The 18,481-nt window shown below is 40.7% G+C and overlaps 1 protein-coding gene across 3 annotated transcripts in view; it reads right to left on the reverse strand.

Annotated features, from left to right (window-relative positions):
- The window catches only part of MYRIP (myosin VIIA and Rab interacting protein), a 338,330-nt gene extending 320,306 nt beyond the window's left edge, over nucleotides 1–18,024 (reverse strand). For all 3 annotated transcript variants that reach the window (XM_067560853.1, XM_067560851.1, XM_067560850.1), the window contains exon 1: nucleotides 17,902–18,024. The gene's annotated coding sequence lies outside the window, so the exon portion shown is untranslated. The remainder of the gene's footprint in view (nucleotides 1–17,901) is intronic.
- Between the last annotated feature and the right edge of the window lie 457 nt (nucleotides 18,025–18,481).

Consider the following 18,481-nt stretch of genomic DNA (forward strand, 5'->3'; position numbering starts at 1 on the left):
CCAATGAGGCAGCTTCTACTCCACCTTGGTCCAACGGCCCGTCGGGGATATCAGTTGGCGGCTCCTTCTTGGAACTGTGAGCACGAGCATGTACCTGGCGTGGTTTACCCCTCTCCCTGATACCTGCCCCTTCTGTGGCATGAGGGAGACCCTGGCACACATCTATTTGGAGTGCACCAGGTTGCAGCCCCTTTTCCAGTTCCTCCAGAACCTGCTTTTACAGTTCTGGCTGCACTTCTCCCCGCACATTCTAATCTATACACAGCCCATCCGTGGCTCCACGAAGTCACAACACCACCTCGTCAACCTCCTCCTACCACTAGCCAAAGTGGCCATTTACAACACCAGGAAGAGGATGTTGGCTGAGAGGTACTCTGTGACTGTGGGGTCTATTTTCATTCCTCCATCCGTTCATGCATCCGGGCTGAATTTCCCTGGGTCATGTCCACTGGCTCCCTAGACACCTTCAAGGAGCAGTGGGCGCTGTCTGGGGTTCTCTGTTCGGTGTCCCCTTCAGGTTCCCTCCGTTTGACCTTTTGACCCCCACACCCATGCCCATTTTCTTCATTTATTGTGCCCTGCAATTAGTTGAGTCCCAGGCTCAGTAGTCCCTCCCCTTAGGGTGGCCTCCCACCTCCCAGAACCTAATAGGAATCTTAACTGGAATAACATATGCACAGGAAGTTGCTTAGGTGTTTGCTCCCTATTAGCCAGTCTATTTACGTAAGCTTGTACTATATCTTTCAGCTAAACCTCAGCTCTAACTGCAAAAATCCAGACTTTCAAAAGACATTCTCTAGAGGACTTTTGGGCCAATAAATCAGCACATTTATTACAATGAAGCAAAGTATTGTCATCTAGAACAGGTATCATCAGGATTATTATTATTTTATTATTTTTTCCACACAGTTATGAATCTAAAATTTCTAAAATTGAATTAATTGTTCCAGAATCCCATATCTTGAACACAACAGAATGAAAATTGCATATAAAATTAAAATATTTGTCAAGAATTGTAAATAGTATTCTTGGGCTAGTGGTATTTCATAATTGTGATAATCAAGAACAGGATATGAGAAATGGGGTCAACTACTGTATTTCTGAGCCATACATAACATCATAGTTAAGCTGTTTGAACTTAGTCTCAGTCAAAGATTACCGTTACATGAGGGCTAAACCACAAATAATTCAGGGGAGAAAAAACAACAACAACAAAAACAGTTCAGCCATAGAAAGTGATACCTAGCAAAACAGCGACACTAAAAAAAATTTAGCTATTTATACGGTAAAGTTAAACAAGTTACTGTTTAGTTTGCTTATCATAGGGGGAAGGATAGAGTCTTCCCTGAAAATAGCAAGATTGATTTTTCTGTTGTCTACTGTGGTTCTTGGCTTCTCAGAAACATGCACACACACACCCCTCCCTTAATTTCACCAAAAACAAACCAATTAATATAAAATTTTATATGCCACTTTTCATCTCAAGTTAGAATTTTTCTGGAAAGCTCCGGGCAAAATCATACAAGAAGTTTGTGAAGATGCCAGATATTTTAAATTTCTCTCATTTTCAAAAATTTCCTAACTTTCTTTTGGCTCTTAATTCACAATGATTGTCTACATCCAAAATTTCACTGGTTTAACTAAATGAATGATTTTAAATTGATTTAAATAATTGGCACAAAAGGCTATGTGGACATCTTAAACCGATATAAACCTGCTTTATATCGATTTAACTCAGTCAGTTAGAAAAAAGGTGTAAAATGACCCAAAATAGGACACTCCAGAAGTCTACCCTAGGATTTGCACTGATTTAACTAAACAGGTACAAGTTTGTGTGTCAGCCATTAAGGCCTGAAACTGATTCACTTATCAAAAACTTTAAAAAAACCCAACCATACTGGAATCCTCTTTGCTTCACTGCAAGTAGAATTTTCTTTCTCTAACTTTTATAGCAAATTGATAGTCAGATAAAAAAAATATTAAGGTTATATCTTTTAAAAACAAAAATGTACTTTGGATGCTAACAAAAGAGCAGCAGTAACTCCCTTCTTAAACTCCTGTTTGGTAGCTTTCAGCTTCTCTATGTTGCTAGGCTTCAGTTGATGAGGTGGGATTGGAAGATTAGCATCTTCAAAACCCTCAAAAGGAAGAATTTAATTGCTCCAGACAGTTTTCAGAACCTGCTCTTGCTTCCTCTTGTCAAGTGGCATCACTACTACTGTAGCATACTCTTTGCCTCTAGGCTATTAAGAATAATGTATCACCTTTGAATATGGATGATACACATTAAGTGGTGAAAGTTGAGCAATTGAGTGGAAAAGGAATTTTCACAGTCACACAGTTTTAACATTTGTTTTTAAAAGGTATCTATTTGACATTGAGATCTAAGTGATATGCCAAAGGAAGGCCATGGTAAAGACTCAAACATACCCTTTAATTTTTAAGGTGAGAGCGCTAAAAATATGCATCATCTAGGACATCCAGCAAAATTAGGAAAGTCCACAGTGGACATTCCCAGTATTTCTAAGATATAAATCAAACTCCTTGGCTGACTAACTGGATAGAGTCATCCATTGGCTCTGTGCACCTGAAGGGAAGGTTTATAAACCCTTGCCCTACCTGTGGTGCCATTCTGCACACAGGAGCAGTAGCACCCATCCTACCCTCCCACAGAATCAGAGTAGGACAGGGGATTGGGGCTTTGCTATGGCACCACTCTAGTCTCCTTTTAGGGATTGGAAAGAATATTTCCCTTATTACCAGACTGCCCTGGGTAACATGAGTTCTTTCACCTTCCTCAGCAGCCCAGGGATTTGGTGGGTAGGGTAAGTTATAACCTGTTCATGTTGTCACAACTTGGTAGGTCTCCAGTGCAAGTAATTGTTCAATAGGAGGGGTCTGGTTCCCTGATAAATCAGAATTAGAAACACATTAGGAGCAGGCATCTCCTAAAGAAAATGGAGAATGAGGTTGGGGCCCCTAATGCCTGGTACAGCAAGGACCCATCCATTTTTCCTTTATACCCTCAACCTTTGTATGGGGGGCAAGCAGCGGAGTCTCGGCAACCTTACTAGGACCAGGTTAAAATTCAGGAAGGGGGAAGACTCAACGGCAGCTTTCCCCCAGGTGGGGCAGATTACAGAAGAAAGGACAAGTTGTGCTGGACAAGTTACTGCTTCATAATTTTCCCAGATGTGTTAATAAAGTTGTGGCCTCATTAAGCCACATTCTTGGTATCTTATCTTTCTTCTTGGGATGTCTGAGCCAATGGTTCAGGTAGGGTGACCAGATGTCCTGAGTTTACAGGGACAGTCCCAATATTCAGGGCTTTGCCTTATATAGGCGCTTATTACTCCCCAAACCCCTCCCGATTTTTCACACTTACTATCTGGTCACCCTAGGTTCAGTTGGTCTAATTATTTAATATTACACCTGCTTTTGCAGTAGTATAATCACTTTTGATTAAAAACATGGGTTGTTGCTGTTTCTAAAGCATTGGTACCTTCTGTATTCTGTCCTTCACTCCCTCAACCCTACCATCTGCACTTTAAACTTTTGCTGAACACTTTCAAATCTCAATTCTATAGCAGTAATTTACATCTATAGTTTGTCCATGTTTTTCAGCTATATTAGCTCTTTTAGGATTTCCCTGACAAATATTTCTTCTAGCAATTGCTCTGTTAGTAAAGCTGTGCTTAAGGCTGTGTTGCTTGGTGGTAGGGAATCAGTCCCCAGTGTAGACTGTCAGGATCTAAAAAAGGCTGTTCCATCTGTCTTATATTTATTTTTTGGAATTACATCAATTTTAAAGAATATTTCAACAGTAAGAGAAGTTCTTAGCATAAAAGTATTGCATGTTTTTTCCTCCAAATTCTATAATAAGATGTTATTTATATAAGGTAAATTGACTACCTTGTCTGCAGACAACCTCTCTTCCCCACATCTTTTGGGTATTTGTCTCCAAACACTTATTAATTAAAAACAACAAGGAATCATATTACCAATGTAGGCTCTTTAAACAAGATATATTTTAGTGTGTGTTTTATTTTTTTATTTTTTATTTTTTGTGGCAGGGAGGAGAGAGAATAAAATAAGCTATAGTTGTGGGGGAAAGGGAGCTGTGGGGGAAAGAGAGAGGGACTTTTGGATTCGGGGTTTACTGCAGCATACATTTTCAGCATAAATTTGAACTAAAAGAAGACATTTAATGAACATTACTCTGCAGCCATTCCATATTTGGCTAGGATCCCATCAAATCTCATAACCTAAGCACAATCAGGATTGATCAGCAATTATTTGAAAGGGAAACCTCCAATGTATGCCTAGGTGCCCGCAGGTAACAGTGTCATAGACATTCTTCCCTGTGAATCAGCAGTGAACCAATGTCCTGGGATAGTGATGGGACAATATACTGCAGAAAATATTGAGCCAGGTCTTTAGTTGTTGTAAATCAGCCTACCTCCATTGACTTCAATGGAGCTTTGTCATTTACACTAACTGAAGATCTGAAATAACATCTTTTGAATAAGATATAAAACAAAGATCCCCCATTTGTGATCTCATATCACTTTTTGCGAGAATAAAGTTATTCATAGTCTTGATCAAATCCTATTGTAAATACTCCTTGCTTAAAACTCTCTGTAGTTTGAACTGGAAAGATATTTTTTTCACTGCTTGCCCAAAAATTGTTGTATACGGTTGTTTTGTGATATTCAATTGATGCTCAGTTCCGTAGCCCAGTTGACTTCATTTCATTGGTGGTGGATGAAATGATCCATGCATATTCAGTAAAGTACATTGGATATCCTTTAGAGCAAAATTATCATTACTATGTTATCTTAATCTACATTAACCTACAAATCTGACACTGTATACAATAATGGCAGGCATTCAAAACACCAGAAGACAAAACGGTTAGTACGTATGTTTTGAAGTGTTTAGATAACCTCTTCAAGAAACCAATATGAGCTTCTGATACATCTTCCTTTCATATTCAGTAAACAAATTCATGATGGATGTGAGAGATCAAAAGCATAAAAGAGCAATTAAATCATTTAACCTTTTCTTTACAAGATGTGAGACTAAAACAAAACATTTTGTCAGTTGACGGTAAATATACATGAAAAAGAGCAAGTAATATTTTACCTAAATATGCCACTTCTCTTCAGATATGAAAAACAACATGAATCTCTGTGAACCGTTTCAAAAGATTTAGGTTTTTTCCTTAAATAATTTATTAAATGAATTGAAACACTGCACTGGACAAACGAAAGCGGGGTTGAAGGATTTTATTTTCATCATCTAACCCTAATTTTATAAGAAAAGCTTAATACCATATAAAGAGAGCCTTCCTGGTAAACCACACTAGCACTGAATGCTATGGGCCAAATTCTGCCAATTGGTATACAAGTACAACTCCCAGTGAAATCGGTGGAATTATAAATGTAACCTCAGTGTAAAATCTGATTCTATTGATCTCGTTGTTGAGTTCAGTGTGAAGGTACTGGGTGGTGTTGGTAGCTTGTGATATACAGGAGGTCAGACTAAATGATCTGGTTCTCTTCTGGCCTTAAACACCATAACTAACCTCCACAACCATGCTGGTGAAATTCTACTAAGTCAATGTAGTTGCAGTAGTGTAACTACAATGAGAATTTGGTCCCATAAATCCAGAAGAACATCCAGGGAACATTAGCCCCTTCAGGTTAGTATTTTAGAACTTACCTCTTCACTACTAACTTTCTAGGCCTTACATAATTTCACTTCATCTCTCCTTCTGTTTTCATCTTGTATATTTTTATAATGCTGAACTAAGCTATCTGTATTCAGCTAACACTTAATTGTCTGTACTTCTTTCTTATGAGTCTTGCTGCTAAGTAGCAGTGGCTACAGAAGAGAATACAGAGGAGGTCAATCTATCAGTCTTAATCTTCTGATCATATAGGAATGACTGATGTGTTCTCAGTCATGAGCAACAGCGATTGGAGAGAGACAAAACAGCAATGGCGATGTATGGATAGACAATTATCTCTTGGATGACAGACACAGGGAAAAGAGGCCACTGATTGATAGTGTGCAACTCATTCATTATAACCTGACCAATAATGGACAGACAACAGTAATTATATAAATTGTTGCAGGTTAGGGTACAAATGGCAGCATTGCCTAATGGTTAGAGCTTGCAACTGAATACTACGAATTTTTGAACTATATGGTAGATCTGACTTAGTCTGTGACTTTAACATCAACTTGTTGGCAAACATACGTTATATAGTTAAATAACTGTTCTAATCCCACTCTGTCCCGTAACAAGTTCTCAGGTCTCCCTGCTTCATCCTACGTCTATAAAGAGCACCTTACTAAACACAAAACAATCCACAAATCAGCACAAACACTTCAGCATGTTCATGGTGCTTAAGCATCAGCACTGCTGAGAAGCTGTGGTCTTCCTTCTTTAGCATCTATACTTTTACTGATCTGAGAATAAAAAGCATTTTGAAGGAAAGTGTGACTTTCTGGAAAATGTATGCAGTGTAATTGTTGCTGTCTTAGTCCCAGGATGTGAGATAAAACCTTGTATTGGATCAACCTCTGTTGGTGAGAGAGACAAGCTTTTGAGTCACACAGAGCTCTTCTTCAAAGCTTGTCTCTCTCACCAACAGAGGTTGCTCCAATACAAGATATCACCTCACCCACCTTGTCTATCTGGAAAATGTCAGACAACTCAGAAAATGCTCTATTATGTATACATTTATTTTCCTGGATTCTTCTGTATTAAGTTACATAATGTATAGACATAATTTTGTGCAATTGAACACGGTAGATGAAAATTTTAACACAGCATGCTGCTCCTCCAAATTGTTTAACTCAAAAGCCACATCATGATCAACACATGCAAATATATGTTCAACATAATATAGTCAAGTATATTATTTAGTTTCATTTTACAAATGTATTTTAATAGTGGACAACGTAATATGCAAATACAAATACCCTACTTCACAGGCCATAGCTTAATAAAACTTTTTCAATGCAATACATTTTGTATGCACTTATGTTATATCCTATTTCCTAAAAGCAACTTGTCAAATAACCTAAAATTTGGTCCAAAAGTTGACCTCTGATCACAGACAACTTATGAAGCTGGGAAGGTTTTTCCAAAGGATTTTTAGAGGTGAGCCAAAAATTTGGTTTTAATGGAAAGCAAGTGTTTACAACAGCAGTTATTGCCTTGCCATAATGACATAGTATGCTCTATTAGTACCAGATATGAACAGCAAATTTACTACATTAAATCTTTGCTAATTCATACTTTTGATGGGAAAACTTGTTGCCAATTACTGAGTTTTACAAATTAACAAGTAGATCATCAAAAAACCAAAAAATAAACAAAAAGGATAAAGTCTTCTTCATTTACCCTGACACCTGTGGAATGATTCTAATCTTGCTTACACACCAGTATAAATCACAAGTTAGTAGATTTATGCCCATGTAAAACTATTGTATGTAAAGTCACAATCAAGCCCTTATAGCAGAGTTGTTGCAGTATTCCCCATCCTTGGGAGGGAGGCGGACTCCCTCCTCCTTCCCCCTCCTTCTCGAAAACACCCTACCATGGTTTTATTAAATGAAACACAAAATGAATGCTATGTTGCTCATCTAGTAATAATTTCATTCTTCAAACATAAAAAGCACACAAATTATCCAGAAATAAAATTTCGTAATTCTGTACAGAAAACACAAGAACATCACAGGCCAGCTCTTACCCCGCTATGGCCAGAGAATTGCTGTGATCTGGTGATCCCTCACTTTTTCAGTCCATTGGCAGCTGGACACAAAATAGAGCACCCTGAAGGCTATTCCAATTTCACTAAGGAGCTGAAGTAGCCCGCAACAAGCTCCAGGCAAGCAAGAAGATAGGAGAGCAAGTAAGTCTGGCTTTACAGTATCAATATTCAGGTCCTGCACTAAATATAACCTGTCTGGGTCCGAGAATCAGGCCCAGAAATTTAGTCACCAGTCTACTAAGTAGTTAGGCCTCTTCTGTACCTGCAATTAGATACCAATATATTTTACCAACTTATTTCCCTTTTGTAACACGTAGGTTTATCACAAATTTTGACCAAAACTATCTGCACATGCTAAAAGTATGCTCAAAATTATATTGAGCTAGCTGGACAGAAGCATAGGTCTGTTAAAAGCTGACAAAATTCTGAATTCACGTCTTCTATAATATTCCAACCACCGTTTTCCACCATTCTGATGCAACAAACTATGATGCAACCTCCTTCTCAAAGAGAGATTTGGATAGAAATCTGGCTTTTCATCATTAAATGCTAGAAGAGAAAAAAGGAGCTCAGGATTATGTTTCAGGTTGCTATCCTGGATTCAACCTATGGACTTTTGTATTTGGGATCTGCCATGTTAGCTGAGATAAGGAAAAGTTGCACAGTTTTTCTGAGTCGCTGTTTGAATTTGCAGCCGTGTGTTCCATTTAGATAAAGCTAGATTTGCACTGAGCCTACAACAGAAGTAGCACGTCTATAATCTGTTAAATCCTTCCAAAACCTATTCTGATTACTTTTTAAGTTTAATGCCTCTATGGAGACCCTTGTTCGCAAGACATGAGCTATGATTTGATCTGAGTCCACTCCATGATGAGTTATGCAAATTTCAACAGACTTATGATAGAGGGATACATATGTAGAGACACAACTTTCCAGGAGTTTCCCCACGTACCTGGGAAACAGGAGTACCACTTCTCCTTTTTTGAAGTTAACCACACGAAGCTGATGTTGACTGCGGGAAAATTATTGGACTTCCACAAAGTGCTTAGGAATATATTAGGTGTTACTTCTTTATCAGCAATGTTTAAATAGCATGATGAACACCCATACATCAGAAGTTTAGGGTGATTGCACCAAATAAGTTCGCTCTTTTTTCATTTTATTTTCTCGGACTTATCAAATGGTACAAAACCACTTTTCTCTGCATTTTTTGGATGGCATTGTGACAGGATACACAGTACATCTGGATCCTCAGGGGCACAGAAGATGGCCAGGTCAGAAAGTACTAGTGCTCCACAACAGGAAGACTATGGTTCATAAGCGGAGCCAAGAAGCAGCTGGACTCAGTTAGCCTTATAAGAGAAGGGAAAACAGCTGCCAGAGTATGACAATAGAAAGGCTATTGCACAGAGTTATGTTGTTTTGTTTTAAATTTGGCGGGTTTTTTTGTTTGTTTGTTGTTCTGTGTTTAGTTCAAGGTGGGTTTTTAGCTGTTTTGTTTTATAAATAAACAAAGTTGTGTGTTTCCTGGAGGAAAATGGGCTGCAAATGCTGCAAATGTCATTCGGGGGGAAGAAGTGAAAAACTGTTTGGTATCTCCTCTGGAGCAGAGAGGACTTGGTTTATTTTCTTTTGGACCTGAAGAGACCTCTATAGAATGAAGGTAAAAGACTGCAGCCCTGATCTAAAGCCCATTGAAGTGAATAGGAAAACTCTTATTTGAATGAAGGTCTGAGTTTGGGATTTTTCCTGGCACAACAAGGAACTGTGTCTTATTTTCTACTCTGAGGGCTCTAGACTTCCCTTAAAAGAGAATGGATGCAGAAACTGTCCTAAATTGTGGAACTCTATTTCACTCTGGTATCTTCCATAAGGAACATGGTGGTTGTGGGGAAGTAGTACTCTTGAGAAGGCAAGAAGTTTGGGAGGACAATTCAGTCTACTGCTGCATTGTAGGATTTGAATTTGGAACTCCAATAAGCAGGGGAGGTACAATTCCCCTCCTTGCAGGTACCACAGAAGTATACAGAAAGACTACTTAAATGCAATTATAGGTACATTTTAATGACGACTGAACACATCATTGAAAAAGAGTCTCCGTTGCAAGATCAAACTGCTCAACGTTCTGCTCTTCCATTTCAATAGACATAGTTTCATTGAATGTCACATTTCATCTGGAAGACTCCCAAATTAATTTTACAAGGTAATGCTTTATACTGAAGCCTGCTGGGAGACAGTAATGGCTGCAACCATAAGAATGCCCAACACCAACAACAGCATAATTTAAATGAGTAAATGAAGTATGTGAATAACAAAAAGCAATGCGATGTCTCATTTCTTTTAACCAACTTGGATTCTATTCCTGTGAGTAAAGATCTGCAAACCAGGCCCATTGTTAGCATGACATTCTTACACTTACACTTACTTACACACACACACACCCCTGAAATTTAATGAATGGTGGCCCAGAAATCTAATGTATTCCCTTTCCCAGATTAATCTCCATGAAATCTAAAAACCTATTATTGAAATATTTCTGATATTGGCTTGATCTGTCAAATGCTAATGCGGTCTACTCAACAAAAGAATTTATTCATCTATGCTACAGCTTTTAGGTGGAACATGAAGCCAGCTAACACAACACATTATGTTCAAAGTATCAAGTATTTAAGATGCTGCTCATTAATTTGAACTTGGGAAAAGAGCTGCATCAAAACAAAAAACACAAACATTCTGCAAAGAATACAATCCTTAATTTATTCTGCTGAAAGGGAAATTTACTCGATAAACATAAGATCACAATCACTGATCTTTATCATATCTCTGCCACGTATAATAGACCACATTAAGCCACCTGTTTTATCTGTGTAACCCCTCTAAGAAAATTTGGGTGTGTGTGTGTGTGTGTGTCCCTCTCCACAGAGGGGCATGTAAAGTTAACGTACACCACAAATCCACCTGCATGTGTCTTTTCTACACTTCAGGAGTCTATTTTGCTCTTATGGATCTCAATTTCTCACATGATTTGAACAAAGTGGTAGTACTCTTCTCTCTCATTCAAATTGCCCAGTCTGTCTTCCTCTTCCTAGTATTCAATCAACTACTTTTGAAACCAAATTTGTGGGTACAAGAAACTTGGATGGATTAGTATGCAGCCTGAACATAATCAGCTTCAGATTGCTGGCAGTGCACAAGTAAACCAACGGCCTTTCCTTTTGATTGAGCTATGCTTATCAAAAGTCTACAGAAATCTACCAGGCAAACAAGGGTAGATTCTATGGGTCCAAATGGAAGGTGGAGAAAGTATCTTAAGGGAAGGTTTGGCGCCTTATTTAGTCCATTCAAGCAAATTAAATCCATACTTTCTCCTCTTCCTGGGAGAAATTCTGGCCCCTGGTTTCAATGGGTGTGCGCGCATTTGTCCAAGGTCTGAATTTGACCCTTCACATCTCTGAAACAGCAAGGGAATTGGGTGTGCTCATTAAAACAACTTTAATTGTGCAGCCAGCAGTTATTCATCAGATCACAATAGGTCTTGCTGATCTTGGCAGAAATACAGAAGTCGTATTTTCACATGGATGAATTGCATATGAACAATTATGTATTAGGCACACACAGCTTTTCTTCAACATCAGCCAGGCATTTTTAAAAACAAAACACAAACCTTCCTTCAAACATCCTATTCCTTATAGCCATTAATCCACTTACAAGATATCGGGGTGATAACAATGGAGCCCTGTACAGTTGGCACTTAGCTTCCTCCTCCACCCCCTGCTCATCTCCCCAAGGAAGTCACAGAGTTTAAGGCCAGAAGGGTTATTACAAGATCAACTAGTCTGACCTCCTGTATATTACAGGCCACCCACACCACCCAACACCTGCACACCAAATCCAATTTAGACCAAAATTAGACCAAAGTATTACAGCTCTCAGAAGACTGGCCTGGTCTACACTACAGAGTTAGGTCCATGTAAAACAGCTTACATCAACCTACTAATGTCAGCATCCACACTACACAGTCCCTCCTGCCAACATAACTCACCTGCTATGTTGACTTAATTACTTCACCTCCACCAGAGGCATAGCGTGTAAGTCGATGTAATGGCAGTGTAGACACTACATTGCTTACGTCGACTTAAGTGGCCTCCAGGTGGTGTCCTACAATGCTCCATTGTAACCTCTCTGGTCACCATTTTCAATGCCGCTGCCCAGCAACCAGGTACACAAAAACAAGCCCCTCCCCCGGTAAAGGATGCGCGCCTGCCTGGAGTACACAGGAGGTGATGGATCTCTTGGGTCTGTGGGAAGAAGAGGTTGTGCAAGCACAGCTCAGATCCAGCTGTAGAAATGTGGGCATCTATGAGCAGATCACTCAGGGAATGGGGGAGAAGGGCTACAAGAGAGACCCACAGCAGTACTACATGAAAGCCAAGGAGCTGCGCCGGTGTACCAAAAGGCAAGGGAGGCAAATATCCACTCTGGTGCAGCCACAGTGCCACTGATGTGCCGCTTTTACAAGGAGCTGCATACTATCCTCTGCATACCACGACCCCTTAGGAACCCATGGATACATCGGACAAGTCGAAGTCACAGGCCACCACAGGCAACACTGAGGATGGGGTGTTGGACAAGAAAGAGGAGAGTGAAAAACAGGCAAGTGGAGGGATCCATTGTCAGAGAGCCAGGAGCTGTTTGCAATCCCGGAGCAGGCCAGCCAGGCGCAGCGCTCCAGCATGGGCAAGTGTGATGCCAGAGAAGGAACCTCTGGTAAGCATGCAGTTTGCATTGATATGGCAGGGGCACATCTTCTCATTTGCTATGTTTTATTGAAATAACTAGTGGAGGTAGAGTGGTTATCTGCATCTCATTGCCCAGCACAGCTATGCAAAGCGGGCTCTGTGAAACAGTTTGTTTATGCGCACTGGGATGTCCCGGGAATCCTCCATACAGATCTCAAAGAAATCTTCCTGGAGGTAATCTGGAATCCATTGCAGAAGGTTTCTGGGGAGGGCTACCTTATTTCTTCTGCCATGGAAGGACACTTTCTCATACCACTCATCCATTAATTCAGCAGGATTCATTGCAGCACACAAGCTAGCAGCATACGGATCCAGTCTGTAGCCGGATGCGTGCAGAAGCTGTTCCCTTTCCACCTCTGTTACCCTCAGGAGTGATATATCAGCTAAAGTCACCACTGCCTGTGAGAAATGGTGCCAGTATTCAGTTCAACTGCCCAAACCACAAACACTAGTGCCTGTGTGTCCCCCCGCCTCCCACAGCTTGTGCCAGCTTGCCACTTCCCTACTCCCCCAGCCGTACTCACGATGGCTGGGACGGCCAACGCGCTCAATGAGTGCCTGGCCAAAATGAAAATGTACTGCTTTACACGTGCATGGATTAAGGGGAGTGATTTCAAGATATCAAGCTTGCCCTATAGCTTGACTATGCATTCACAATGGTGCCTTTGTGCATTGTATCTTTTGCAGCTGAAAATGTGGCATTCACCTCTCCCTCCACGGTATTGGAGAGGCTGAGCCAGATAGGGAGGAGAAGAAACAACGTGGGATGACATGTTTGTAGAGTTCATGCAAGCAAACCTTTGGATCAGCAGACACAGAGCAGAGAGTGTGGAGGATCACTCTCTCAGAAAAAATGGACATGGACATTAAGAACAGGAGAAAAGCTCAAGAGAATGAGCGATAATAGCGATTCTGAAGGAGCTGGACATGCTGGAGAGTCTGGTTGACCTTCAGACGAATCACGTTCAAGGTTGCCTGCCTCTGCAGCCCATCCAGAACTGCATTCCCGCACTGCTCCACACTCCCCCTCCGCTGCACACACATTCCACTTGCCATCAGGAGCCGGTGCCCTATCCCTACTACTCCACACCACATACGGTGATCAGTTAGACCCTGAGTGCATGAGGAAGAAAACGTCAGCCAAGCACCTGAGAGAGAGAATGCCCAATGCCACATCAGACCAAATGTCCCATCTCCGGACATGGCCATCCCTGATGCTTCAGTGGAAGAAGATTTAAAAAAAAAAAAAAAAAAAAAACAGAAAATTTCCAGAATACACAGCGGGGGAGAGGAGGAAAAGAGCATCTTTTCCTGATGCTGAAGCATGAACTTTTAGCAACATGAAACATAATCCAGAAGTGAGCCCCAGAGTTGTTGAGGCTTCTCCCCTCCCCCACCAAAAGCAACCCCATCAGACAATCCCACTCATAAATTTGTCCAGCTGTCCCTTAACACTAATTAAATTGGTTGTCCTCACAACTTATTGGGAGGCTGTTCCAGAACCTCATCCCTCTGATGGTTAGAAACCTTCTGATTTCTCGCCTATATTTGTTCATGACTAGTTTATATCCATTTATTCTTTTGCCAACATCATCCTTGACCTTAAATAGCTCTTCATTCTCCCTGGTATTTACACACCAACATATTTATAGAGCAATCAGTCTTCTTTTTGCTAGACTAAACAAGCCAAACTCTTCTCATAGATAGTCTCTCCATTCCCATGAACATCCTAGCAGCTCCTCCGCACCTGTTCCAATTTAAATTCATCTTTCTTGAACGGGAGGGGGGGAGGAGGGGACACCAGAATTGTATACAGTATTCCAAATGAGATCTTAGCAATGCCTTGTACAATGCCATTAATACTTCTCTATCTGATGGAAATGCCTCGCCTGATACCTCTTAGGATTGCATTTGCCTTTTTCACAGCCGCATCACAGTGGGGCTCATAGTCATCCTGTGATCAACTCACATACCCAGGTCTCCCATCCTCTGTCGCTTCCAACTGATAAGCCCCCAGCCTATAGAAGAAATGTTATTATTAGATCCTAAGGGCATGCCTTGCACTTTATACTACTGAATTTCATCCCATTGCTGTCACTCCAGTCTTCAAGGTCATCTGGATGTTCCTATATAATATTCCAATCTTCCTCTGTATTGACGATGACTCCCAACTTTGTATCATCAGCAAATTTCATTAGTATGTTCCTACTTTTTGTGCCAAGGTCATTAATACAAATATTGACTAAGACAGATCTCAGAACCAATCTTTGAGGAATTACCCTAGTAACTTCCCTCCAATCTGATAATTCACCTTTCAGCAGAACCTGTTGCATCTCCCTTTTACCCAATTCCTTATCTATCATACAATGATCCACATCTTACCTAGCTTAACTAATAATTTCCCATGTGGTACTATATCAAATACTTTACTGAAGTTCAAATATATTAGATCTACTGCACTTCACTTATTTAAGATATCACTTTTTTCCTCAAAGAAAGAAATCAGATTAGTCTGGCATGATCTACCTTTGTTAAACCCATGTTGCAGTACTTCCCTTGTACCTCAATGAATTTAATTATTTTTTCTTTCACAATTTGTTCTAAAGCCTTGCATAATACTGAGGTCAAAACAACAGGTCTGTAATTGCCCAGATCACTTTTTTCCCCTTTCTTAAATATAGGTACAGTAGCTATTCTCCAGTCATCAGGTACTACTCCAAAATCATAGCATCATAGAATATTAGGGTTGGAAGGGACCTCAGGAGGTCATCTAGTCCAACCCCCTGCTCAAAGCAGGACCAACCCCAACTAGGCAAATTTATTGAAAATCCTTACAACTGGACTAGCAATTTCAGGTGCCAGTTCTTTCAGTTTTATGGGATGGAAATTATCTGGGTTCCCTGATTTGAGCACATTAAGCTCTTGAAGTTTTTCTTCCACTTCAAATATGGTAAAGTCCTGCCTAAAAATAATTTTTCAAAGCACTTGGTAAAATTCACTATTGTTTCTAACAAGTAGTTTCATTTGTTTGGTAGAGCTGGAAGTGGGAAACCTGGGCAGCAAGGGAATTGAAAGCGGTATTAATTATCCTCATTTTGGCATGATCTAGAGTGTGGTAGTGTTCCACTTCTATGCAGTGCAGGTTATGAGGGAAACAGCTCATCAGGAACAGTAGATGATCTAAAAAAACAGTTCTAAAAAACTACTTCTCAGGAATGCAAAGCAGGTCTTGTACACCTGCCCTAGTAAACAGCTATTTTTCCGAAGCATACCTTAATGTATGTATTGCACCTTAATGCTCTACGGGCATAGTTCTATCCACCTTTAAAAGAAATCTATGTGATACTTGAAGTCTGCATTCTAATGCCATCAGTCAGTCAGATTTCACAAGAAAATTGATAATGGCTGCATATTTTGGATGTTGTAAGGACAGGAGACATCAATACACATTCCCTGATACAATTATGTACATTAAAAAAATTCTATAAACGGGGTATACGGTGGTTCAAGGGATTGGTAATGGGACACCCAATCTTTCATTTACAGATTATGTATCATCACTATATGATGGATGACCATTCAGTGTGCTGTAGGAAATGAGCTGTTTGTCTCATCAGTCCACTAGGAACCAGACTGATATCTACATCACCAAAAAAAAAAAAAAAATGTCATTAACTGGCAAATCTGCTGACAGTCTCAACAGAACCACAAAGATTTGTGTGAATATAGAAATATATTCTATATATAGAATATAGAAACTCAACTATCTCAACTTCTTTCAGAATTGGGTTGAGATATATTAACAGGAAAGTAAAGAAAACCTTTGCTACCAGTGCCCATATTATATCTGTTCTAGTAATAAAAGATTATAGGCTCCAGAACTGTCAAGAAGACACCTATCCATACTTTCAAAAAAAGGAGATGAAGAAGAGATACTTTTAAAAAGAAAAACAAACCCACAATATCTGTCCATATAAATATTTAAGCATTGTGTACATCCTTGAGAATATTCTTAGGGAGGCACCCACACTTTAAGATATTTTGCTTCATATTATGTTCCAACTTGGTTATATTAATTTAAAATAAAAACACAAAACAGCTCAATTCTACTTAATTAGATTCTCCAAGACAAGTAACCTAAACCATGTGGTATTTTCTCCAATAGTTACAATATACTGACCTTGATACTAGGAAAATGTGCACTCCACTGCTTTAAAAAAAATGGTGCTATGTGCTGTACTTGCAGAAAGGATGCAGTGAGAGCATGCCACACATCTTACATTACAACCCTGAATATCCTCAGAGAAGTTAGCCCATAAAAGTAAAATATTCTATTTATTTTTAATAACTTGTTTGAACAATGATATCACTAAAAAACTGCCATGCTATTCAGATATCTGACCAGTAATCATACTAAATTAATCTTTACAACATTTTAACGTAAATAAATTAAATCACTGAAAAGATGTGATCTGTTCAACCAGTTAATGTTTTTAGAAGGTGGGAAAGACAGCAGGATGTACTGCTGTGCTGTTGTAAGTTTCATTTGGGAAATATGTCCCTCCCTTGTTTACACAACGTCTTGAAGAGTATTTCCTCTATTTCCATACCAGAGGTCATTATAATACACGTACAAATATCATGTAGCTCAAATAAAGAAGAAAGACCCAAGAAAAAGAGAAAAATGAGAGATACAATAATGCATAGCTACAGTCCTGTGTAAATGAATGATGATGGTTTGAGGCTGGTTTCGATCTTTAGGATAAGTGCAAAATAAGTTCAATTTCTTAAAAGAATCCTAGTCTCCCGCCCCTTCTGATGCTTTGCCATCATTCCTTCTCTCTCAGTCTCTCCTGTGTCCTAGGGGTGATAGCCTCCCTCCTCTATCATCAGCCCAGTTGGGTGTCTTTAGTTATAGGACTTATCCGCAATGGCTATTTTAAAAGGAAAGTTAAAAAAAACAAATTCCACGCTGAACGTGCTTGTGACAAGCAAGGCAAGAAGAGATGCAGAAACTGGAAGAATACATGCGGAAGATTATGTCACACATATTCCCTCCACCCAGCCATCCCACCTCTTCTCCTCTAAACACCCGGGTGTCAACATTAGTTAGTGAAACTACTGCACATCAATCCAGCCCCGAAGTAGGAACGGCAGGAGCTGCTTCCATGCAAGCCACATTCAGCAGTTTCCAAGTGAGCAATTGCATCAAAATACCAATCCCGCCACAGACACATCTCCCCTGCCCCTGCATTACGTACACAGGCAAGCAGGAGGGCTTGCGGGAGGAGAGATGGACAATTGTCAGTACTCACACACGGAATAATGCAAGATGGAAGCAGGGCAGCAACTTCGCTGATCAATTCGCTCAGGCGCCAGCAAAAATACACTGACTCCGGCTGCAGCTGATCCTGCTGGGTCAACAAGTCCTTCAGTGCCTTCCCCCTCTGGATGCACCGTATAGCGAGGGGGGGGGGGCGCGGGGGACGGGGACTGTTCAGATGTTTCGGTGTAAGACGCAATCAGACACAGAACTGTCATGCAAAGGAGCACCCCCTCCCCCAAGCTATTGCAGCCGGGCTTCTCTCCAATCCTGCCCCGTTCCCCGCACGCCGCAGGGAACTCCTCGCTGAGGCGGGTCGGCGTGGCCCCAGCTCCAGCAAGCATCCCAGAAAGGAAGAGCACAGGGCTGGTGGGGAACAGGGCGCTGCTTGCTCCCGCCTGCACCTGCCCGGGCAGCGCCAGGAGAAGGGACCAGCCCTCGACTCCCCCTGGCTCTGGCTCTGGCTCTGGCTCCGGCCCCGCCGCGTCCCTCGGGGAGCGCCTACAGGCTGCGGCTGCAGTGCAAGGCGCTGCGGCTGCGGGCGGCTCCTGCCACCCCCCTCCGCACGCCCT

Source organism: Emydura macquarii, unplaced genomic scaffold, assembly GCF_026122565.2.
Source record: "Emydura macquarii macquarii isolate MOO-44397 ecotype Brisbane River unplaced genomic scaffold, CSIRO-AGI_Emac_v2 contig_2321, whole genome shotgun sequence".
Lineage (NCBI taxonomy): Eukaryota > Metazoa > Chordata > Testudines > Chelidae > Emydura > Emydura macquarii.